Source organism: Chlorocebus sabaeus, chromosome 20 (genome assembly GCF_047675955.1).
Source record: "Chlorocebus sabaeus isolate Y175 chromosome 20, mChlSab1.0.hap1, whole genome shotgun sequence".
Taxonomy (NCBI): domain Eukaryota; kingdom Metazoa; phylum Chordata; class Mammalia; order Primates; family Cercopithecidae; genus Chlorocebus; species Chlorocebus sabaeus.
In genome coordinates, this window is record NC_132923.1 from 132458196 (window position 1) to 132483203 (window position 25008).

Genomic DNA, 25008 nt, shown 5'->3' on the forward strand with positions numbered 1-25008 from the left:
GCAGCTGACGGAAGGAAGGAAAATGAGCTTCCCAGAGAGGGCGGGGCACACCAGAGAGGATAACCATACCTGCACTTCTCAGTGCTTGCTTGGGGTTGATGGGTGTCCTATAGCTCAAAAGCCTACCTTACTCTTTTCCCTCTGAAAGATTAGAGGTGAGGCAGGGATCCTCCCGTGCCAAAGCACACTCAGGCCCCTCATTCTAGAAAAACATTTTGGGAATAGCCAAAGGCAAAATATTGTTCACATTTAAAACAAACCGTGGTGACTCCACTTGGTAACTTGGTATTTCCTAACTGTTACCTCAAACACTACACTTTCTAGTCTGTTATTTCCTCCAGCCAGCCCACCTATGGGTGCACGGAGAGCCTCCAAGAGCCACCGCCAAGCCTGGCTCTCATTGGAAGCCTCCCCGGCTGCTCACTCTGCAAATGCCCAGCTCTGTAGACTGTTCCAGCATCTCCCATTGGCATCTACTCATGCCCAACCATGGACCCCAACTCCAAACCAGGTGTGATCTGCAGGGGTGGGAAGCAGCCTGGTTCCTGCTGCTGCCCTAATTCCTCATCTTTACTAAGAGGACAGTGATGCCACACAGGGCTGGTGTGAGGAGGGACTGAGCAGGTACCTGGCAGTCGGTAAGTAGGAGGAAGTTAAACTGGCATAGGTAGTTGGGCAGAATTCACTGCTTTCTCCTCCCTCCTCCTCCTCTCTGGTAAATCAGGAAAGGCTGCATGTTCCCATGAGGAGGGTGCCAGGAGGGAGAGGAGCTGATAGTCCATTACTTTAGAGAATGGAGAACTTTGAACATTACAAGCCTCTGCCAGTGTGCTGTGTGTGGACCCTGGGTTTCCCAAGGCTCTTAACCTGGCTGCATATTGCAGGCACTTCCCTTTAAAAACAGAGATGCTGGCATCCTCCAAAAGCAACAGGATCAGAAACGCGAAGCCCAAGATCTGGGCATCTGTTCTTGTTAAGGTTCCTGGGGAGATTCTAGGGGATGATCACATCTGATCATTATGGCACACACAAACCAGAGATCAGTGCTGCTTGAGGCTTCTTAAAAGCTGCAGCAATATCATTTTCACTAACCCAAAACCCAGAGCAATGACACGGCCATTTGCTATGGCACAAAATTGCCAGGTGTGTCTCTGGGTCATCTGCCATCATCCCAAAGAAGCTTCCTGACCCATTCTACATGCACTCGGAGCCCCCAGCACCTGGAGGTGAGCTGGCATCAGCCCCCTCACCTTTCTTGGCCCTGCCCAAGCCCCCCAAGGCCCTGCCTCCCCCTCATTTGAATACCTCTGTTTGTTAATGAGGGTTATTTGTTTAAAGGCAAAGAATCTCATCTGATCATTGCATGCAGCAACATCTTAGGCCTTTACAGCCCTTTGGGGATGCAATTTGTGTGTCATTTCACTTTTATTGCTTTTTATTGGATGTGGGACTGTTGGGAAGAAAATGAGGACTATTTATCATGCACAGAGGAAGTCTGCCACGTAACAAGGTGAAGAGCTGTCACCCGGAGGGAAGGCAGCCAGGGGAGTGCTATCGGTGGTGGAAATAAGTCACCGCTAGAAAGCAGTGAAGGGTAATTGCATGGAGGAGAGCACCTGTGTGTTTTCCATGCCAGGACAGGGGGCCCAGCACACACGACTCATCAGTCATCACCGTCCGTCCAGCTCTCAAACATTCGTGGAGGAATCAGAAATGTTTAGAAAGGCGGTAAATCTGTTCTCCCCAACTGTGTTACAAAAGGACTCTTTTGATCAGCTGCTGTCAGCCACACATCTTTCCACTGTGGGCTGTTTAGGACCCTGGGAGAAGCTGTTCAGCACCAGGCAGAAACCATTGGGTGCTGAGTCCACAGGGAAGTGGGAGCAGAGACATGTGGTCAACACGTCTTCCTAAGGCATGGCGGTGTTGAGTGCAGAGCCTTGCTCTTGAGCTGCACGACCCAAAAGGAGGGCAAAGCTGGGAGGACAGGTGTAGGCAGGCTTTCAAGACACTCCTTGGCACACCCTGGGGGGCCAGGGGCCAAGGCTGCAATGGAAGATAACGAGGGAAGTTTTAAAAAGAATGTTTACTTGCTGAGGATGATGGTTTCCAGCCCCGTTCACATCCCTGCAAAGGACATGAGCTCATTCTTTTTTATGACTGCATAATATTCTGTGGTGTATGTGTACCAGGTTTTCTTTATCCAGTCTATCATTGATGGGCATTTGGGCTGGTTCCAAGTCTTTGCTATTGTAAATAGTGCTACAATAAACATACATGTGCATGTGTCTTTACAGTAGAATGATTTATAATCCTTTGGACATATACCCAGTAATGGGATTGCTGGGTCAAATGGTATTTCTGGTTCTATATCCTTGAGGAATCACCACACTGTCTCACCATCAGCCTTACCAAACTAACACAGGAACAAAAAACCAAACACCACATGTTCTCACTCATAAGTGAGAGCTGAACAATGAGAACACATGGACACAGGGAGGGAACATCACACATCACACATCGGGGCCTGTTCGGAGGTTGGGACAAAGGGGAGGGAGAGCATTAGGACAAATATCTAATGCATACAGGGCTTAAAGCCTAGATGACGGGTTGATAGGTGCAGCAAACCACCACGGCACATGTATACCTATGTAACAAACCTGCATCTTATGCATATGTATGCCAGAACTTAAAAAGAAAAAAAAATCAAATGTCAAAACCTAAAAAAAATGTTTATTCATGGTAAAACACACATAACAAAAAATTTACTACCTTAACCTTTGTTACGTGTGCAGTTCGATGACATTTACACTCCCTTCATTGTGCATTCTTCACCAGCATTTATCCACGGGACTTTGCTTTGCTTTTCTTTCTTGCAAAACTGAACTTTGTCCTCCTTAATCCTTAACCTCTGGTGCCCCCTCCCTAGCCCCTGGCAACCATCTTTCTACTTTCTGTCTGTATGAATTTGACTATTCTTGGTAAAAGGAGGGAAAATGTTTAATAGCTTTTTATTTTAGAATAGTTTTAGCTTTACAGAAAAATTTCAAAAACAGTTTGGAGAGTTCCCATATACCCCACATTCAGTTTTTCCTATTAATACTAGCATTTTGCATTAGTATGCTACATTTGTAACAATTAACAAACCCATATTGATACGTCAACTAAAATCTATACCTTACTTGGATTTCCTTAGCTTTTACCTAATCTCTTTTATCTGTCCCAGGATCCCACTGAGGACACCATGTGGCATCTGGTCATCACATCTCAGGCTCTGCTCAGCAGTATTTCTCAGGCTTTCCTTGTTTTTTATGACCTTGACAGTTTTGAGGACTGGCCAGGCATTTATAGAATGTCCCTCTAGTGGGACTTGTCTCATGATCTTCTCGTGATCGGACTGGGGTTATGGGTCTTAGGGAAGGAAGACCCCAGAGGTGAAGTTGCTATTCCCATCACATCAGACCCAGGGCAGCTGATGCATCGCGGTTGTGGTGACTTTCATGCTTACCTGGTTGGAGGACTGTTTGTCAGGTTTCTCCACCAGGCGATGACTCTTTCCCTTTTCCATACCACAGTGGCTGGTAGAAAGTCACTGCTATTTACAGCCCAAATTTAAGGAGTGAGGATTATGAGGAAGTTTTCATTTGTTTGTTTTCTTTTACTCCTTCTTATATGGCTGAATTGCAGGAGATTTTCATATTCCATTCACATCATGCCAATTTCAAACTCTGGACCCAATTCCAAAGTGAGAGAAAGGTCAGCCTAGGGCCCAGAATCTGAGACAGTATAAGTTCCCCCAAGAAGCAGGGCCACTTCATGGGGCCCAGGCCCGGGAACCAGAGCTAGTCTTGGTCACTGGGTGAAGCCTCCCAGGGAGGAGGCCATGCTGTCTAGACCACCTGCCTGCTTTGTCCCTGCTGTGCACCAGCTGTGCCCAGATGCCCCAGGGATGGGGTTACTGCTGTGCTGTGGGAAACAGACTTCATGTCATCACACAACTGGACATCTTGCATTGTTCTGAATTTACTTCTTGCTTTAAATTAAGCCTTGGCTCCTTGGCCAAGCTATGTCATCTTCAAGAAAAATGAAAGGTCTGTGCACGGTGGTTCGTGTCTGTAATCCCAGCACTTTGGGAGGCTGAGGCAGGAGAATTGCTTGAGGCCAGGAGTTTATGACCAGCCTGGGCAACACAGCAAGAACCCTGTCTCTACAATAAAATAAAATAAAATTAGCCAGATATGGTGGCACATGCCTGTAGTCACAGCTACTCAGAAGACTGAGGCAGGAAGATCGATTGAGCCCAGGAATTTGAGGCTACAGTGAGCCGTGATTGCACCACCATATGCCAGCCTGGGCAACAGAGCAAGACCTTGCCTCAAAGGGGAAAAAAATAAAAAGAAAGGAAGGGAGGACTCATCCTCCTGTCAGCTGCAGGTAAAATACAGCTTATTTTGCATCTCAACATCTTAGCAGAGTATTGTCAACAGTTGAGGTAGTCAACAAATACTTGGCCAATAGTTGATCATCTTAAAACTGACCTCAAAGAAGACTGAGTTTATTCTAAAAGAAATTTGGCTGAATAAAATTTGACTTTAAAGTGACTTAATTTAATTAGTTTAAAATGTGAATTAAATGTAATTAAAATCTGAATTTAATTTGAATTTAATTTAATTAATTCACATGTACCTCCATGATCTTCTTATCCACTCCCTTCCCCCAAAGAGGAGGCCAACTGAGTTCCATTTTGCCACCCACTACAGGAGGGAAGAGTTCCTGCCCGAGTGGGATAACCAACAAACACAAGGGCGAATCTCACTGTCAAGGTTGGGCAGGTATGTATTTGTGAGGAATCTTTAAGGGGTTACTCTAGTGTAGGCTTGGGGGCAGGGGAAATGCAGAAGGAAGTTGCACCTCTCAGCTCACCTGTGGAAAAATAAAAGACAAACGTAGCACCCAGATCTGGGGAGAGATTTTTCCAAGCACAGCAGGGCTGAGGGCTTTTACAGATCAACTCCTCAGCTCTCTCCACAATGCCGGGAGGGAGGGGTTCTTAGTAGACCCAGTGGATGGGTTTACCCCGTGGTCAAGTAGGCAGAGCTGGAATCTGGGGTCTCCAAGGCCTCTGAGTTCTTCTCAGCCCTTCCAAACTCCCATTTAAGGCCCATGTTTCCTCTGCCGCCTTAAGCCTCTCCCATCCCCAACAATCACACCCAATCTGAAAGGCTGCCGCTCTTAGCAGGAGGCACGGGAGAGGGTAGCATCAAGATGTTGCTTTGTGGAGGGACCCAAAAGCCTAGAGCACAGTGGAAGGTGCCGCCTGGTGCTGGCAACACAAAGATGAGCTCCAGGGGTGGCCCATGGTGACCCCCACTCAGAGGACAGGCTGTCCCTGGCCCTGGGGAGGCAGCTACCTTGCAGAAATGTTCTGACCCCCATCAAAAGACTCAGGAGCCACTCGTGGCAGTAGTTTTAGGGCCAGCCACACCCAGGGAGGGAAAGAGCCTTGTGAAGATATTGGGGGTCTGGGGCTGGTCCCAGGGTGGCGAGGCTCCTACCAGCAGGAGCAACCCTGGGAGACATCATCACAGAGTGTCCTCTGCATTGGGTTCTTGGCCCTTGACCTCAAGAGCAGAGATACTGAGCACCCTGGCAAGCAGAGGAGGGGCTGTGTTGGGAGAGCAGATCTCTGAAATGTCTGTTGGGATGCAGGGCTGAAAGCTCTGTTCAATAAGGACAGACACATCACATGGAGGCAGGTGTCACTGACCTGGACAGGAGACAGGGAAATACTGGGTAGAAGAGGGTGGTTCCCCGGCAAAGGCCCCACCCTCAAGCCTGAAGAGCCACAGCCCTAAATGAAGACAGACGTTTCTGGGTTTGCACCCAAACATTTGCCTTTTGGCCTGCCACACTCCCCATCCTTCCCCCGTATAGACCCGAGACCTTAGTGGGCACACTCACAAACAGCTGAATGTCAGAACCAGCAGGCGAGTGACAATGGAACAACATGGCAGGGAAAGAGGGATGAGGAAGGACGTCCAGACACCAAGGGGAGTTCAGCCGAGGGCGGTGGGAGAAGAATATGGCTGCTGGGCGGCCCAACTCTGGGGGAAGACCACCTTCCCACTCCATCCCCCACTTCCCGCTCCCCATCCGTCTCGCTGAGAGCCACCTCCACCACTCAATAAAACCTTGCTGTCATCCCTCAAGCTCACGTGTGATCCGATTCTTCCGATACACTGGGCAAGGACTCAGGATACAGAAGCCTGTCACACTGGCCCTGCTCTCGGGATAAGGCAGAGGGTTCATTGAGCTGATTAACACACAAGCTGTCTGCAAACAGCAAATCTAACAGGGCTTGGTAACACGTGCCCACTCGGGCTTCGGGAGTCAAAGATACCCATTGCTAGATGCTGCTGTGGGGCCAGAGCCCAGAAGTGCTCCCCACGGCCTCTGCATCTGCCCAACTGCATGCTTCCGCTAGGGGTTTGAGCAGTGGGTGACCGAAGGAGAGGGCCACACCCCTGTCGCATGTCCTGCAAGGGGGATAAGGGAACTGTCCCATTTCATCACTATAGGTGCCTGCCAGCGACGGTAACTCCTGACTTTGCTCTAAAATGCCACCTGGAGGGCCTGTTTCCCATGGTCATTAGTTCATAGGCTTCTAGAGCTGGACATTGGTAAGAGGCGTTTTCCTTTTAAATAATTGTTTCCCTTTCAAAGATACTCACATCTCCTAGAAAAGCTCACAAGAGAAGTCCTTCTCTTCCTCATAAAGGCCCAAGAAAAGGCAGTTCCTGGGGGGAATGGGCTCATAAAAGGTCAGTGTTGTTCAAAAAGGACCTTGTGCTGTTTGTTCATATTGCCCATCCCTGACTGCCTCCGACAGGAAGCACAGCCAATCACGTCCCTGTCACCACTGTCAGGGGCATGGACAGGCTGCCCGCAATGTCTAGTGATTTTTGGTGCCCGCCTTCAAGTGGGTGTGAATATAGATGAATTTGTGTCCAGTCGCTTCACGTATAGAAGCTCAGGACCCAGAGATGAAGGCTCCGCCCAAGGGCTAGTTGGCACTTGGGGCTGCTTTGATGATGGTGATAGTGACAGGGACAGGGATGGGACACTGCACAAACGTGGCTGCATCATCCCTGACCCTCACTCTCCAGACTCCTCTGTTGAGTCCCCCTGCTCCCAGCCCCTAAGCTGAAACTGAAGGTCAATGTGCCAATGAGTGAACACTTAAGAACCTACTGTCATTCTCCATTTGCCAAAGGTCACTGGCCTGAATCCAGGAGTCCCAATTAAACACCATTAGAAAGTCAGTGTTTCAGCCACACTGCCCATACTCCAAGTGCTCATAGCCACATGTGGCTGGTAGTTTCCACACTGGACAATAGAGGCATAGAATGTTCCCATCACCCTGGAGCATTCCAGGGGGCTGTGCTGCCCTAAATGGTTCCAAGGTACCACAGACAAGACTATGGAATCCTGTGAGTTTGTCTGGGAGCAGCAATCCAGCGGGAGGCCTGTGCTTTCTCCAGCTCCTCACATGCATTCCCGATCCAAAGAAGACCAAGAAACCAGCAAAGAAGTGGCACACCACGTGATAGGGAGGCAGGCTGGGAGGGGGTTTTCCCTGCTCGCCTGGGGACACCTGGGAGCCAGCCCCAAGTTGCTGATGCATTTTCTGGTTCTTTCTGCTGCTTTTGCTTACCTGGGAGAATGTGTCCAAGGTTTTGGAAAAGTCCTGTCTCCTGAGGAAAGCCCTGCAGACCTAGGAGGACATGCCCTCAGTGGCCTTCAATGCACAAGGCTCTTTCTTGCCAATTCTTGAGAAGATTGAATGGAGCATTGTGGGTTCAGCAGCCCCTCCTGGGAGAACGATGGCCCAGGAACACAGAGCACCATGCTCTTTCTGCAGGGGAAGGGGGGATTGGCCATTCTCCCCAGCACTGGAAGAGAACTCTGGAAGCCAAATAATTAATTGCTTCTTCAGCTCTGTGTGAGCTTCTACCCAAAGCACACACTGCTGCTAAGCTGAATGTAAGGTTAGGTGAGAGGGCAAAAGGAATTGAATGTTATGTCCTTAACTAGAGAGGGGTGGGGGGAACAAAGGACATGTTTTGAGGATTATTTCAATGCTCACAAATACTTATCCAAAGGGTATTTCTCTTGGGGGTTGCAAAACATCCCCACGAGTGGGACACTGGAGCCCTGGGGGTAACCTGTCCACAGGAGCAGTTCTTCTTTCTCAGTCACTGAGGTTGGAAGAGGAGAGAAGGGCCTGCCCGATGTTCACAGACACACACACACACACACACACACACACACACACACACGATAGATCAGAGTGCCACCTCTGCAGCGATGGAGACACTCCCATTCCATTTCCAGGCGCGGCGGCACACTGCTTGCATCATGCAGTTATTCAATCATCTTTTCAATGGTTGCCATTAACAACCCGATTTTTTAAAAATAATACTAAAAAAAGGCTCATAAGACTTTCTGAAAAGCTTCCCTAGAACAATCTGAGCTGCTCAGTCAACCGTAGACGGTGTTCAAATATCCGCCTTCGCCAAGTCACACATTGGAGGGCTTCGTTCCCACCCAGCAGTTTCTTCACCCTCGGGCTGTGGAGCAGACACGCCAGGCAGCCTAGCCTCCTTCCCTCCTGGCCGCTGCCCCCGGGCACCCTTCCCTCCTCCAGCATCCTCACTCCGCTTCCTTTCCTCAGGATCCAGTGCCATCTATAATTGGAATTTAGAAGTGAGGCATGAATGAAAGACGGACCTGGCCCCAAAATAACAACTCCAGATACCATTGAGAGGTGTATCCAAGTTTGACTGCGATGTTAATGTTATCCCCGGGGCTGATTTAAATTGTAAATGACAAATAATTGATCACATTGATTCATTTGCTCTTCCCCGAGGCCTATCTGCTGGCTATTTTGGGGCCCCCAAGATCTCAGAAGTTATTAATTTAGTGCTGCTTACTCCTCAATATGAAACCCTGGTGTTGTACAACATTTTACATACTTTATAAGTATTGTGATTGATTTCACGTTTTTCAATCAATGTCACTCACAGAACCGAGATTTGCAGCTTTGGGGAATATTTGGCACATAAAATTGGTTTTGTGGGAAGTTTGTGTTTGGAGGAGGGAAAAGAGTGAGGAGAGGGCTGCCCTGGCTCCCAAGGGGGACCACAGACCCTGGCATCAAAGCTGTCTCTGACCCTTTTTCGGGAAGGCTTAGCTGTCTACCGTTCAAGCCTCACTCTGGTTTTAAAAGGAAGAAAAAGGGAACATTTAGAAACAGAACAAAATTCTGACCCACACCAAAAATATCTATATAAGATCATTATTCATGACTCAGTTGGTGTGAAAAAAGACAGCCTTGTTATCACGGCTCAGTCATATGAGCTCAGGCACCAAAATAGGATATTTGGCAACTAGTCAAGTATAATTAGTCGCTGCACAGAAATTGAATGGAGGAGTGAGAAGCCCAGGGCTGCAGAGGTGGGGGTGGTGCTTGGCTGGCTCCCACCTGCCCTGGCCCTGGCTCCAGCTAAAAGAAAACCTGAGCTTTTGCTGAAGTTGGGACAGTGAAGAATAAAGAGGGTGAGTGAGGTGTTCCTGAACTCTATGAGCGTGCCCTCGGCTCCCGCAGGACTTCTCTTGTAATTGCTTCCGAATCTCTTTGGGCAGGAACATTCTAGCTCCCACTGCAAACCTAGAAGAACCTAGATCACCTGGAGACCCTGGAGGACGACAGGTGATGGGCGGGCTCCATCTACGCTGCTTATCAATTTGTGCTGCCCACTTTGCCAATCTTATCTCACTTCTTTTCAGGTATTTCAGTGTTTTTCCCACCCAAATTTCAATGTAGGGTTCTTATATTAAATAGCCAAGGAAGTTGAGGACTCCAAGGCACACTGAGGCAGCTCTGCTTTAGGGAAAGTAGCATATGAATGGCAAAGTTGATGTTAACTGCTCCCCAAATTCCTGCGCCCTCCTGGATCCCTGGCCTGTTCGTGTCTTGCAACTTTCCGTGGCACTCGCCAGCGATTGCTTCTTGTGGGAGAGGGAAATGAAGACATCAGACTTCGCCCCATGCCTCGGCCCTTTGTTCTTCTGTCTTCCCTTCTGGTGGTCCATGAACGTTTGCAGCCAGCTGCATCCCCCCTGGCTGAAGGAACACCGTAGTCATGTACTTAGCATGTTCACTACAAACAGTAGCTTTCATTTTCATCTTTCCTTCTGTGTGCCCGGGAGAGTGATTTTGTAAACCAAAGCTCCAGTTTTGCTTAGGTCTGGGTTATTCTTAAAAGAAAAAAAATCAGGTGGAGTTTTTGTGCTTAATTTTCACTGGTGAAATGTTATGTCTAAGCTACAGTTTATTTAAGGAAATTAAAGAAATTATTAGTCTGAAATGGAGAGAAAGGAGAGACAGATGGTTTGAAAAAGAGGGTAGGGGAGGTCAGGAAGGTGGCAGAGGGGACCAGGTCGCAGTCTGTGTTTGCATGGCTCCTCCAAGATCCCTTCACCACCTCCTCCCTTGCTTCTGCCATGTTCTCCACTGGGACACATTCATGGTCCTCCAGTCCCCTTTCTGCTGCACCTACTGCCCCCTGAGCTCCACACTCCTCTCAAGTCACCTGCCGGGTCATTCTCGGGATTGTCAGCTTGGGTCTGAAACCCAGAATCTCTCTACCCAGATTCAAGCCTGGGACATCACCTCTGCTCAGTGACAGGAGTGGACAAACATGAGTGGAGGCTCTGAATTCTAGTCCCTCCTGGATATTTGGGCGGGACACCTACCCTCCCTGACACTGTTTTTTCAGCCCTCCCCTCCTAGAGGATTTGCAAAGGTTAAAATTAGAATTCTTCATCTCGGCATGCTGTACAACTTCTCTGGCACACATAGCCACTCAGTAATAGTCACATGTAGTTATTATTGTTAATTATTCTCCAAGTCACCCAGGCTGAGAGTCCTAGAAAGATCCATGCTACCCTCCCTTCATGGCTCATGTCCAACTTGCGCTGAAGAAAGATAAACTCCACCTCTGAAGTGCTCCGTGCATCTGTCCCCTTCCTTTATTACGGTGTTGCCACCTGGCTCCATTCTACTGACCTCCAGCCTGCCCTGGTGAAAGAACCTCCTAGCTCTGGGCCATTCACATCCCACAGTCCGCTGGTCTTCATAAGGCAAAGCTCAACTCTGCCGCTCACAGCATCAGACAGCCTCATGCATGCCTGTAGGCTCAAGTACACTCCTGGCATAAATCAGCACAGGTAAGGCTCCAACCTGCTGCCCCCCAGGGTGCTCAGTGAGTCTGGGACCCACTCTTTTCTCTATAGCTGGAGGAGCAGCTCCACACACTGAAGAGGGTTTTGGTTCCTGTCTTCTTCTGTCCAGGCTGCTATAACAAAATACCATAAACTAGGTGGTTTATAAACAATAGAAATGTATTGTTTATGGTTCTAGATGCTGGGAAGTCCAAGATCAAGGGTCTGATTCATTTAGCTCCTGGTGAGGACTCTCTTCCTAGTTCATAGACAGCACCTTCTTGCTATGTCTCCATGTGGTATAAGCGGTGAGGAAGCTCTCTGGGCCTCTTTCATAAAGACGCTATTCCCACCATGGCAGCTCCACTCCCATAACCTCCTTACTTCCCAAAGGCTCCACCCCAAAATGCTACCACCTTGTGTGTTTGGGCTTCAACATACGAATTTGAGGGGGACACAGACATTCAGACCAAAAAACCAGCAAAGCAGATGACACACCATGTGATAGGAAGGCAGGCTGGGAGGGGGTTTTCCCACTCACCTGGGGACACCTGGGTATCAGCCCCAAGATGCTGATCCATTTTCTGGTTCTTTCTGCTGTTTTTGCTCACCTTGCTCACACAAGATGAGCTCACACATACCACATCCCTTACCCCGAGTTTTCCACCTCCTGGTTTGCCATTCTTGCATTGTCACCTGTGGAAACCTGCTCAATGCCAAGACCCAGGTAAAGATGCTATGGCAGGGAACTGCCCTCAGTTCCCCCAGTTAGAGACCCCTAGCTCTTCTGCTCCACACTCCACAACACAGATCATGAAAGGGGACCCCCCAGCTACAAACCATTGCTCCCAGTATACATCTGCCTCCCAGACCACCCCCTTAAGGAGGTTGTTCTCATCCTCTCTGCTTCCCTCACCAGCTCTGGCAGCAGGTTCTGCATAGCTGGCCTCAGCAAACCTACGCTGAATTGAATTCAATTGAATTGCCCTGAGCTGGCCAGAGGGTGAACCTCTGCCAGGCCCCTGCTCCCCCATCTTGCAATTGGTGCCCGCTGTTCCTTCCCTCTCCCCTTGGCACATGGGCCCATTCTGGGCAGATGCTGATCACACACATTAATCCCATGCCCATGATGACTCTGGTGGGCCCCTGGAGCTTCCAATCCTCATGGTGATGCACTTAGTACACAGATCCCAAGCTCAGAGCTGTCACATCAACTGTAGAAACTTCATCCTTTTCTATGATTAGCCAAGCCAAAATCATAAAATACAATGCACATAAAATGCTGCCTTTGCAGAGAAGCAGATTCGAGGGATAATTCTAAATTTTTCAAATCAGCCTTTCTGAAATATAACTTTTATTAAATGAACCTCCCCATTTTGATGAGTTTCGACAAATGCATACACCATGACCATCAAGATGTAGAATATTTCCATCACTCCAAAAAGTTCTATTTTTAACTACAAAGTTTATTTTTAGAACAATTTTAAGTTCACAGCAAAACTGGGCAGAAGGTACAGAGATTTTCCAAGTACCCTCCACCCCCACACTTGTACAGCCTCCCCCATGGTCAGCATCTTCTACCAGAGTGGTACACTTACTGCAGTTAATGAGCCTGCATTGACATGCCACTATCATCCAGGTCCATTATCTGCATTAGGATTTGCTCTTGGTGCTGGTCATTCTATGGGTTTGGACAAGTGCAGAATGACACATGTCCACCATTATAGTATCATCCAGGGAAGTCTCACTGTTCTAAAAATCCTCCAAACTTGTGCTCCATCTATTCATCTCTTCCTCCCCACAGCCCCTAGCCACCACTGATCTCCATTGTTTTGTCTTTTTCAGAATGTCATATAGCTGGAATCATACAGCCTTTCCAGACTGGTTTCTTTCACTTAGTAATATGTACTTAAGGTTCTCCTTCCATGTCTTTTTATGGCTTGCACTCAATAATATTCCATTGTCTCAATATACTACAGATATTTTCGTTCACTCACCTACTGAAGGACATCTTGGTTGCTTCCAAGTTTTGGAAATTATGAATTAAGCTACTACATACATCTGTGCACAGGTTTTTGTGTGAACATGTTTTAAACTCCTTTGGATAAATACCAAGAAGTGAGATTACTGGATCATACGGTGAGAACATGTTTAGTCTTGTAACAAACTGCCAAACTGCCTTCCAAAGTGGCTGCATCATTTTGCATCCCTGCCAGCAATGAATGAGCATTCCTGTTGCTCCACAGCCTCACCAGCATGTGATGATGTCAGTGCTTTGGATTTTGGCTATTCTAATAAGTGTGCAGTGGTGTCTACTATTTTGCAATTCCTTAATGACCTATGATGTTGGACATCTTTGCATATGCTTACTTGCCTTCTATATACCTTCTGTGGTGAGGTATCTGTTCAGGTCTTTGGCTTTTTTTATATATGAGGTTGTTCATTTTCTTATTTTCTTATTGTTGAGTATTAAGAGTTCTTTGCACATTTTGGATAAACATCTTTTATCAGATGTGTCTTTTGTAAACATTTTATCCCAGACTGTGGCTTGTCTTCTCATTCTCCTGATGTGTCTTTCATAGAGCACAGTTTTTCATGTTAATAAAGTCTATCTTATCAATTACTTTTTCATGGATTATGCCTTTGGTATATTTCAAAAGTCATCACCATATCCAAGATCATTTAGATTTTCTCCTATATTATCTTCTAAGAGTTTTATAGTTTTGCATTATATATTTGGGACTATAGTTCATTTTGAGTTAATTTTTGTGAAGTGTGTAGAGTCTGTTTCTAGTTTCATTATTTGGCACATAGATGTCCGATTATTCCCGTATCATTTGTTGAAATCAAGATTATATCTTTGCTTGGTCATTTTAACTTTGTTCCTTTGTCAAAGATCAGTTGACTATATTTATGTGGGATGGTTTCTTAGCTTTCTATTCTGTTCTAGTGATCTATTTGTCTATTCTTTCACTAGGGCCACACTATCTTGATTATTGCAGTTTCACAGTAAATCTTGAAGTCAGGTAATTTCGGTTCTCTGGCTTTGTTTTTCTCCTTTAATATTGAGTTGACTATTCTGGGTCTTTTTCCTCTCCATATGAACTTTGGAATCAGTTTGCTGATATCTACAAAATAACTTGTGAGCTTTTGATTGGGATTGCATTGACTCTGGATCAAGGTAGGAAGAACTGATGTCTTGATGATATAGAGTCTTTCTATCTATGCACAGGCAAGATTTATTTAGTTTTTTTTTTTATCTTTCACCAGAGTTTTGTAGCTTTCCTCTTGTAGGTCTTGTACAATTTCTTTTTAGATTTACACCTAAGTAATTCATTTTAGAGGGTGCCAAAGTAAATAGTAATGTGTTTTTTATTTCAAATTCCACTTGTTCATTGTTGGTACATAGAAAACCAATTGACTTCTGTATATTAACCTTGTATACTGCAACCTTGCTACGATCACTTATTAGTTCCAGGAAGGTTTTTCGTTTTGTTTTGTTTTTGCAGATTCTTTCATATTTTCTATTTAAGTGATAATGTCACCTGTAAGCAAAGACAATTTTATTACTTTCTTCATCATGTGTATACCTTTTATTTCCTTTCTTTTTCTGATTGTATTAGCTAGGACTTCCAGTATGATGTTGACAGGAGTAGTGAATTGGGACAGCTTTACTTTGTGTATTAGGCCATTCTCACATGGCTAATAAAGACATGCCCAAGACTGGGTAATTTATAAAGGAAAGAGGCTTAACTGACTCACAGGTCAGCATGGCTAGGGAGGCCTTGGGAAACTTACAGTCATGGTGGAGGGGAAGCAAACACGTCCTTCTTCACATGGCAGCAAGAAGGAGAAGTGCATAGGGAAGAGTGGGGGAAGCCCCTTAATCCCATGAGAACTCATGCATTATCATGAGAATAGTATGAGCGTAACCACATGCATGATTCAAGTACTTCCCAGTTGGTTCCTCCCACAACATGTGGGGAATATGGGAACTACTATTCAAGATGAGATTTGGGTGGGGACACAACCAAACCATATCACTTTGTTCCCAATCTTGGGTCACTTCTAGGATCAAGACTTTCCACAGAGTGTCGGCACTAATAACACCAATGGCATAGAGGTGAGGGACTGGCCACTGCAGCCCAAGAGATGGTGTTGGCCACACAGCATGACTGACCAGTCACCAGTCCAGTGAAAAAGTCATGCTGGCCATGTATTGGCCCTCTGCTCTGACATAGCCAATCAGCAAACTGAGAAGTGTAGGCCCTGTGGGCTGAGGTTAAGCAGGACAGGCAGGGGGCAAAACTGGGAGGCTCTCAAGGGATTGGGTGCAGCTTCCAGTCCCTGATGTGGGCCCAGAATCTAGGCTCCAAAAGGGCTTTGGACATCTTTGCAGTGGACACAGGAAAGAATGGCTAGGGAGAGTGAGGAGATACCAGCGGCTCAGTGCATCTTTCCAGGAAGATCTCAGGAGGGAGAACTGTCCACTTTCAATCACCAGCTCCCTTGATATCAGCCAGAGGGTAACCAGGGTGGAGAGCCCACAGGCTGAGAGGTTAAGAAGATGGATGCGTGGACCAAGTCACCAGGGCAGGACACTGTCTCCACTCCCTGCAACGTCTGGGAACCCCTGGGCCTGTGCCCAAGATGGAGGGATTCTTAAAGATTCCACAAACGTGGGTGGGGGAAAGACAAGTGACAGCAGAGCCAGTGGTTGGGGGCAGCAAAATGATTTTTTTTTTTTTTTTTTTTGAGATAAGAAGAAAAAGTCTGGGGTCTTCGCAAGTTATCAGTATGACCTAAGTCACTTAGAAAGCCCCATTTTAGGAATCCCAGTACGGTTGCTAGGGGCATAGCATCCCAGAGAGGTGTGGCTGAAGCCGAATCCAGGCCACTTCAGTCCCACTCTTTGGGCAGGTGACACAGTCTTTGGGGATTTGTTTCCTCTTTTGTGAAATGGGGGCAATAGGTCCTACCTTGCAGGATTGTTAAAGGAGACACTCCAAGTGAAGAGCTGAGTGCAGAACCCAGCAAGAGGCAGCTCTTATGGTCCTCCTTTTACTCATTATAGACCCCACGTTTCATAGTTCTAGAATAAGGTGTTAAGTCCCCTGCAGAGATGCACCGTGGGAAGAGAAGGAGGCAGGGAGGCCAAAGAATCGCTCTCAATTACTCTCTAGGGAACCCTGGACTCTAGTTGACCACACAGCTGGTTAGAGGTACCTGAGACTGCGAAGAAAAAGAGGTTTAATGAATTTACAGTTTCACATGACTGGGGAGGCCTCACAATCATGGTGGAAGGCAAGGAGGAGCAAGTCGCATCTTACATGAATGGTAGCAGGCAAAGAGAGAGCTTATGCAGGGAAACTCCCATTTTTAAAATCTTCAGATCTCGTGAGACTTATTCACTATCACAAGAACAGTGCAGGAAAGACCTGCCCACATTATTCAATCACTTCTCAGCAGGTTCCTCCCACAACACACGGGAATTGTAGGAGTTACAATTCAAGATGAGATTTGAGTGGGGACACAGCCAAACCATATCAGACCTTTAAAGGTCCAGATCATGATCCTAGATCTAAATCCTAAAACAGACTCTACTCTGAATGCTTTTGCTACACCTGTCTGTTCACCTATTTCTACTCTGTGTCCTGGCCAAGACATGAGACTGTGGATTCTCCTGTGCAGACACTGCAGCTCCCTTCCCAAAAAGGGCCATTCTGCTTCCTCATGCAGCAGAGTCTCTGCAGCCCCATGATCGGGAAGAGGGAAACTTTCTCTTCCCCAGGACTGAAATGTGATTGGCCTGAGCTAGCCCTTCCCCTGGCCAAGGGCCAGTCTAGGCAATGAAGGGTGATCCACTATGGCCAGTGGAGTTGAGGAACGTGTGGGCCTAGGGGACGCATTTTCCTCCCTAGTTTGAAAAGTGAAACTAAGTATGAGCCACGGAAGACCCAGGTCTGCCTGTGAAGCCTGTAATTACAGCAGACATCCTCCACCCTGGAGACTGACATGCCTAGGTGTCACTGATGGAAGAGCAAAAGACAGGAATCTTCCAGGCCTTCGATAATGCCATCATGACACTGAAACTGCAGACTCTATAGAACCACTCTGCCCCTAGTTTTCTTATTTGTGAGTTACCAAACATCTTATGTTGATGCTTTTTATTCAGGGCTTCTGTTACTTGCAGCCTGATAAAGTTTGGGTCTGTGTCCCATCCCAAATCTCATGTAAAATTGTAATCCCCAATGTTGGAGGTGGATCCTGGTGAGAGGTGATTGGATCATGGGTGTGGACTTCCTCTTTGATGCTGTTCTCATGATAGTGAGTGAGTTATCATGAGATCTGGTTCTTTAAAAGTGTGTAGCACCTTTGCCCTCTCTCTCTTCCTCCTGTTCTGGCCAGGTGTAGATGTGCCTGCACCCTTGGCCTATCACCACGATTGTAAGTTTCCTGAGACCTCCTCAGCCATGCTTCATGTACAGCCTGCGGAATGATGAGCCAATTAAACCTCTTTTCTTTATAAATTGCCCCATCTCATTCTTTATAGCAGTGTGAGAACAGACTAATACACATTCAAAAGCATCCTAACCTACATACTTCTCAAAGCACAAATACGTAAAGTGGAGATGTGCAGGGGGGCTGCTGTCCATCATCCTGGTGCAGTTGGCTGCCGAGAGGGTGCTCAGATGTTCACCCAAGCACTCAAACATCCAGCAAGCGTTTGCATCTCCTATGAGATCCTGTTCTGCAGCCTTCTACCTCCAAGGCTGAGCCATGAGCTTTCTTGCCTCCAGGAACCCAGGCTCAGGGAATAAAGAGCCCATGCATCAACACTTTGTCTTGGAACTGAGTTTATTAGAACTCTTCAGCAAAACAAAGGACGTGAAACCTAGATGTTGCCCTGAAAATGGGACATTCTAAGTTGTCTTATCTCATAGAACACATCAGGACCAAACCTAAAGGTCACACTGAGCATCTTCCCCAGTGGAGGGGACTCTCCTGCTGCCTGTTAAGTGTAGGGCAGTTGGTGTGTCCAGTGGCCTTTCTGCTCTGGGATATTGAGGGGAAGAAGTGTTGATGAGAAGGTCCATGGCCCATCCCAGCATGGACACAATGGAAGCCTCAACTCTTTATCCAAATGAGACCCAAAATGTATGTAAAGAGACTGCTGAGGTTTTTAGGGAGCAACGTAATTCACCTTTCTTTATCTTCCTGCATTAGTTTCCCAAGGCTGCTGAAACAAAATACCACATATTGGGTGGCCTGAAACAACAGAAATGTATTTTCTCACAGTCTTGGAGTCCAGAAGCCAACACTGAGTGCTGGCAGAGCTTCTCCTTCTGTGGCTTGGAGGGAGAATCTATCCCATACCTCTCTCCTGCTTCTGGTGTTTGCTGACAATCTTTGATATCCCTTGGGTTGTAAAAGCGTCACCCCCCTATATACCTTTATATTCACATGGGGTTCTGCCTGTGTGTGTGTCTGTGTCCACATTTCCCTTTTTATAAGGTAACCAGTCATATTGGATTAGGGCCCATGCTAATGGCCTCATCTTAACTTGATAACCCACAAAGACCCTATTTCCAAAAAGGGTGTGGAAGATTAGGACTTCAACACATCTTCATTGGGGACACTATTCAACTTGTCATACTTCTCAGGTTCAGAAGGAATGGTTTGAGCAGAAAATGTATGTGTCACAGACAGAAAGACCAAAATACAGCTCTTGGCTGCTGGTAAAGTCAGTTGGGAGTGCAGTTTAGATAAATAGTCAAAACGGGCTCCCCAGCCTGAAGTGGCCTGTCAACCCTCCAGGGAAAGTCAGCACGCAGTGGAGCATGGACAACAGCATAGCCCTTCGTGGTCAGGCAAACGCAAGGACAAGCAGCTGATCTTTCTCCCAAATTCGCCCATCACCGGTGAAGTTCTCTCAAGAGCCCACCTACTCCTCCCTCCCCACTCATCCCATCCTGAAACCCCCACCAGCTACCCAGCAAGGTAGGATGGGGGAAATAAGCCACACATTTAGAGAGAAACAAAGAACTGGATTTCCTCACACGTTTGAGCATGACATTAATAGACTGGAAACCCATACGTATAAATAAAAACAATTACATGATTCAAAATAACATATATTATAATGTATATTAATAGACTGTGCAGTGATTCCAGACTGACAGAAATATGCTCTGAAATCTCCAGGGCAGGGCCATGCCTCATGCCAATTGGCATGGACACCCACCTCCCACTATCCCTGATGCAGGCAGGTCTTGCATAAACGTTAGTTTAATATTCCTATGGACGAGTCCATATGGAACAGAGGCCAGCCTGACATGGTAATTAAATGTCTCTTTTCAATGCTTTATAATTGAAATTTTTAAATTTTGTGAACCTAAATATAAATTGTAAGAAACGAAATGTGTGAGCAAATAAAAATAAAAAAATGAATTCAATGAATTATCACAAAGGAGTTCGGCCAAACTGGGCAGGCTGAGGCAACAGCTCCCACAAGGCTGCCCTCACTTCAGACATCAGCTGCAAGATTGGGGGTCCCCAGGGCCACCCTCATTTCAGACCCCTTGACTAAAAATTTGGAGGCATGTCCCCACAACTACCCTCCATTTCAATAATTCACTAGAATGAATCACAAAACTCAGGGGAATGCTATGGTTACAATTACATTCTAATGACAGCGAAAAGATACAAATTAGAGCAAACAAACAAAGAGACACAGAGTTGGGGCATCTGGGAAGCCCTGCATGAGGTAGTATGGCATGCTCTCCTTCCTATCCCAGAAGGTACTCATGACAATATGTGCCAAGTATGGCCAACCCAGGAGGCCCACCTGAGAGTCAGCATCTATGGTTTTATTGAGGCATGATATGGTTTAACTGTGTCCCCACCCAAATCTCATCTTGAATTTTAGCTCCCATAATTCCCACATATTATAGGATGGATGTGGTGGGAGGTAATTGGATCATGGGGGCAAGTCTTTCTCATGTTGTTCTCATGATAGTGAATAAGTCTCATGAGATCTGAAGGCTTGATAAAGGGAAGTTTCCCTGCACATGCTCTCTTGCCTGCAGCCATGTAAGATGTGACTTGTTCCTCCTTTGCCTTCTGCCATGATTGTGAGGCCTCCCCAGCCATGTGGAACTATGAGTCCATTAAACCTCTTGCTTTATGAATTATCTAGCCTCAGGTATGTCTTTATTAACAGTGTGACAATGGACTAATACGAGGTGTATTAAACCACTGGTCATGTGGCTGAACTTAAACTCCAGCCCTCCTCTCCTCCATAAAGTGGAGTTGATTTCCCTTGTCCCAAAGCCCACACCCTCTAATCACATGGTTGGTCTTTCTGGTTTGCCAGCCCCCATCCTGGGTCATCTCATCTGCATAAAGTCTTGAGGGGCCAGCCCTGAGCCACACCATGAGTAGAGGCCCCCACAAACAACACAGCTGCTCTGATCACTTGGGAAATTGAAAGGGGTTAGTGTCACAGGAAGTTAAAGACCCTGAACAGAGAGACCCACTGGAGCCGGGGCAGAGGAACATAAATTGTGAAGAATTTTCATGGACATTTATCAGTTCCTAAATAATACTTTTATAATTTCTTATGCCTGTCTTTACTTTAACCTCTTAATCCTGTTATCTTCATAAGCTGAGGATGTATGTCACATCAGGACCACTGTGATAATTGTGTTCACTGTACAAATTGATTGTAAAACATGTGTGTTTGAACAATATGAAATCAGTGCATCTTGAAAAAGAACAGAATAACAGCGATTTTTAGGGAACAAGGGAAGACAACCATAAGGTCTGACTGCCTGCAGGGTCTGGTAAAAAGAACCATATTTTTCTTCTTGCAGAGAGCCTATAAACAGACGTGCAAGTAGGAGAGATATCACTAAATTCTTTTCCCAGAGGAATATTAATATTAATACCCTGGGAAAGGGATGCATTCCTTGGGGGAGGTCTATAAACAGCCACTCTGGGAATGTCTGTCTCATGCGGTTGAGATAAGGACTGAGATATGCTCTGGTCTCCTGCAGTACCCTCAGGCTTACTAGGGTGGGGAAAAATTCCACCTTGGTAAATCTGTGGTCAGATTGGTTCTCTGCTCTCAAACCCTGTTTTCTGTCATTTAAGATGTTTATCAAGACAATACGTGCACCGCTGAACACAGACCCTTATCAATAGTTCTGCTTTTGCCCTTTGCCTTGTGATCTTTGTTGGACCCTTGTCAGTAATTCTGCTTTTGCCCTTTGTCCTGTTCCCTCAGAAGCATGTGATCTTTGTTAGAACCTTATTAATAGTTCTGCTTTTTGCCCTTTTAAGCACGTGATCTTTGTACCTACTCCCTGTGCTTACACCCCCTCCCCCTTTCAAACCCTTAAAAATAAACTTGCTGGTTTGAGGCTCAGGTGGGCATCATGGTCCTACCGATATATGGTGTCACCCCCGATGACCCAGCTGTAAAATTTCTCTCTTTGTACTGTCTCTCTTTATTTCTCAGCCAGTCAAAACTTATGGAAAATAGAAAGAACCTACATCAAAATATTGGGGTGGGTTCTCCCAATAGTTAGAGGTCACCTTGCAGGAGCCAGGACAAAAGCCAGACCTCTGAAGAAGTGGGGGTATAGTCTTCATTACACAGTCATCAGAGCCTGCAACCCTATTGCATCAAACTGAATATTTGCCTTATAAATGTCTGTATCCAGAAGTGAAAGCCCCTTTGAAGGAATGTTTAAATTTAGTAAGAGCTACATATGAGGTGCTTCAGAGGAGTTCCCACTCAAACTAATGTACTGTAAAATACATCAAATTCTAGCATACTTTTTGTACATCCAAGGTGATGAGTAAGACAAACCTGTGACAGCAAAGTTATTGAACATTTATAAAGACGTGGATGTAAATAACATCACATTGATGCTGGAGAATGACTCTGCCTGAAACAATTTCCATCAATAAAGAGCTTTCAGCAGCATGACTCAGTGATTCACTGGACAGTTACTCAGCACCAACTCTTTGCAAGATAGTGATGAGCTTTATGAACATTCACCTTCCTTTGGAGTTCTTAATTTTTACCATGATTATTCTAAAATAGGAACCCCTCCTCCCCAACCTTCTTGGAGAACTTCAAAGAGTGACCAGTTAGTTTTTTAAACACTCAAATAACAATCTTTTTTTTTTTATAAGTGGTCTCACTCTGTTGCCCAGGCTGGAGTGCAATGATGTAATCTTGGCTCACTGCAACCTCAGCTGCTGGGGTTCAAATGATTCTCCTGCCTCAGTCTCCTAAGTAGCTGAGATTACAAGCATGCACCACCACATCTGGCTAATTTTTATATTTTCAGTAGAGACAGATTTTCATCATGTTGGCCAGGCTGGTCTCAAACTCCTGACCTCAAGGGATCCACCCACCTCAGCCTCCCATCAAACAACAATCTTTACCTGCCAAAAGTAAATTTGCTAGAATGTTTGCTGAAGAAACAGAACACAAATGTCAGGTGCTACGGGTTGAATTATGCACCCTCTGTAGTCTTATGTTGAAGTTCTAAGCTGCAGTACCTGAGGATGTGACCTTATTTGGGAATAGGCTCATTGCAGGGTCATTAGTTAAGATGAGGTCACACTGGGTAGGGTGGGCAGTCATCCAATCTGGCTGGTGTCCTTGTAAGAAGAGATTAGGACACAGACACACACAGAGGGATGACCCTGTGAGGACACAAGAAGGAGACACCCACCTTCAAGCCACAAGAGAGGCCTCAGAGGGAACCAACCCTGCCCACACCTTGATCATAGACTGCTGGCCTCCAGGACTGCGGGAAAACACAATTTTATTGTTTACCATGCCCAGTCTGTGTATTTTGTTTTGCAAAGTATTGCAGTGGATACACAGAAGCACCGAAGACTCTTTCTGAAGAGAAAGCTACCCATAAAGCAAATCTGTCTCCCCAAGTTAGGAAGCCACAGATGAGCACGGGGTTCTCACAGAGACACACACAGACAGGAAATGCCAGTTCACCAGTTTCGGCTGGGTGCTGACGGCACTGTCATCTTTCTTATCTTCCTTTAGTTTGGAAAATCCAGCATCATTGGTCAGGGCCCCAAAGCCAGCCCTTATGCTGCATTTTGACCATCTGGCTACTCAAGGTGAATGCTGGCAGACCCCCTGAGCCCAGATCCTGGAGGCCCCACAGCTAATGACAGTCAGAGAAGAGAGAATGTGGGGAGAAGAGAAATTGACCTCAGATTGTTAGGAGAATTGGGGGCGAAGGGTTATAACATCGATTCCAAAATATTATTACCTTAATGTGTGACATTGTTTCCAACCCCATCAAAGGGATAGGGAGAAAAGACAGGAGAAAGAAGAAGTCAAGAAGGAAAATTGTGCAACACTGACCTATCCTGTTTCCACAACATTGTGCTTTGGACCATAAAATCAATATACAATTGCTTAAGGAAATTTGAAAAATGCTGTAAAGATTAGGGATGAAGCTCAAACTTCTCATCAACCCACACAAAGACAACCAACATGGTGTTTACATGTAATACTCAGTATAGATCATTTATATATCCTCCTCCTCCTCCTCCCTACCCCCTACTCCTCCTCCCCTTCTCCTCCTCCCCCCTCCTCCTCCCCTCCTCCTCCTCCCCTCCTCTTCCTCCTCCTTCTTTCTTCTTCTTCTTCTTCTTCTTCTTCTTCTTCTTCTTCTTCTTCTTCTTCTTCTTCTTCTTCTTCTTCTTCTTTCTTCTTCTTCTTCTTTCTTCTTCTTCTTCTTCTTCTTCTTCTTCTTCTTCTTCTTCTTCTTCTTCTTCCTCTTCTCCTTCTTCCTCTTCTTCTTCTTCCTCTTCTTTTTGAAACAGGTTGCTCTGTTGCTCAGGCTGGAGTACAGCAGCTCACTGCAGGTTGGAGTATCACAGTTCACTGCAGCCTTGACCTCTAAGGCTCAAGCTATCCTCCCACCTTGGCTTCCTGAGTAGTGGTAACCATGGACATGCACTACAACATCTGGCTAATTTTTTTAAAAATTGTAGAGAGATGTTCTCCCTGTGTTGCTGAGGTTGGTCTCAAACTCCTGGGCTCAAGGGATCTGCCAGCCTCAGCCTCCGAAAGTACTGGAATTACAGACATGAGCCACCATGCTTGACCGTATGTTCTTTTTACTAGTTATCATGTTGGGAAAATGTTTCTTTATTGTGATTTTAAAAAATTATTCAAAACATTGTTCATGCAGCTGCACAATAATATATCACGTCAATGAGCCACAATCAACGTTTCCTCTAATTATTAGGTTTTTCCACTTGTTCCTTATTTTAAGTAACGATGCTATTAATGGATTTGCACACAAAACTTTATTTGCATCTATGATCATTTCAGCAGAACAGATTCTCAGAAGGGAGATTGCTGAGTGATGGACATTGTATGACTACACTCAGATCAGCTATCACTCAGTGGAAAGTCTGTGGATTCGCAGTACAGTCAGCACGGCACAGCAGGGCCAGTCCTGCTGAGATGCGGGACATTCATTTCTAAAGTTAGAGCAAAGGGAAATAAATCTTGCTTAGCGAATTTCACAATCACTCCTGAAATATTCATTAACATCTGGAAATGTTATGGCGAGCCAGAGTTACTTACAATGCCTCCAGCCCTGGCATCGTGACCTCCCAAGGTCACGGGAAGAGACTCATCCTCCTCTCCTCCCATCTCCC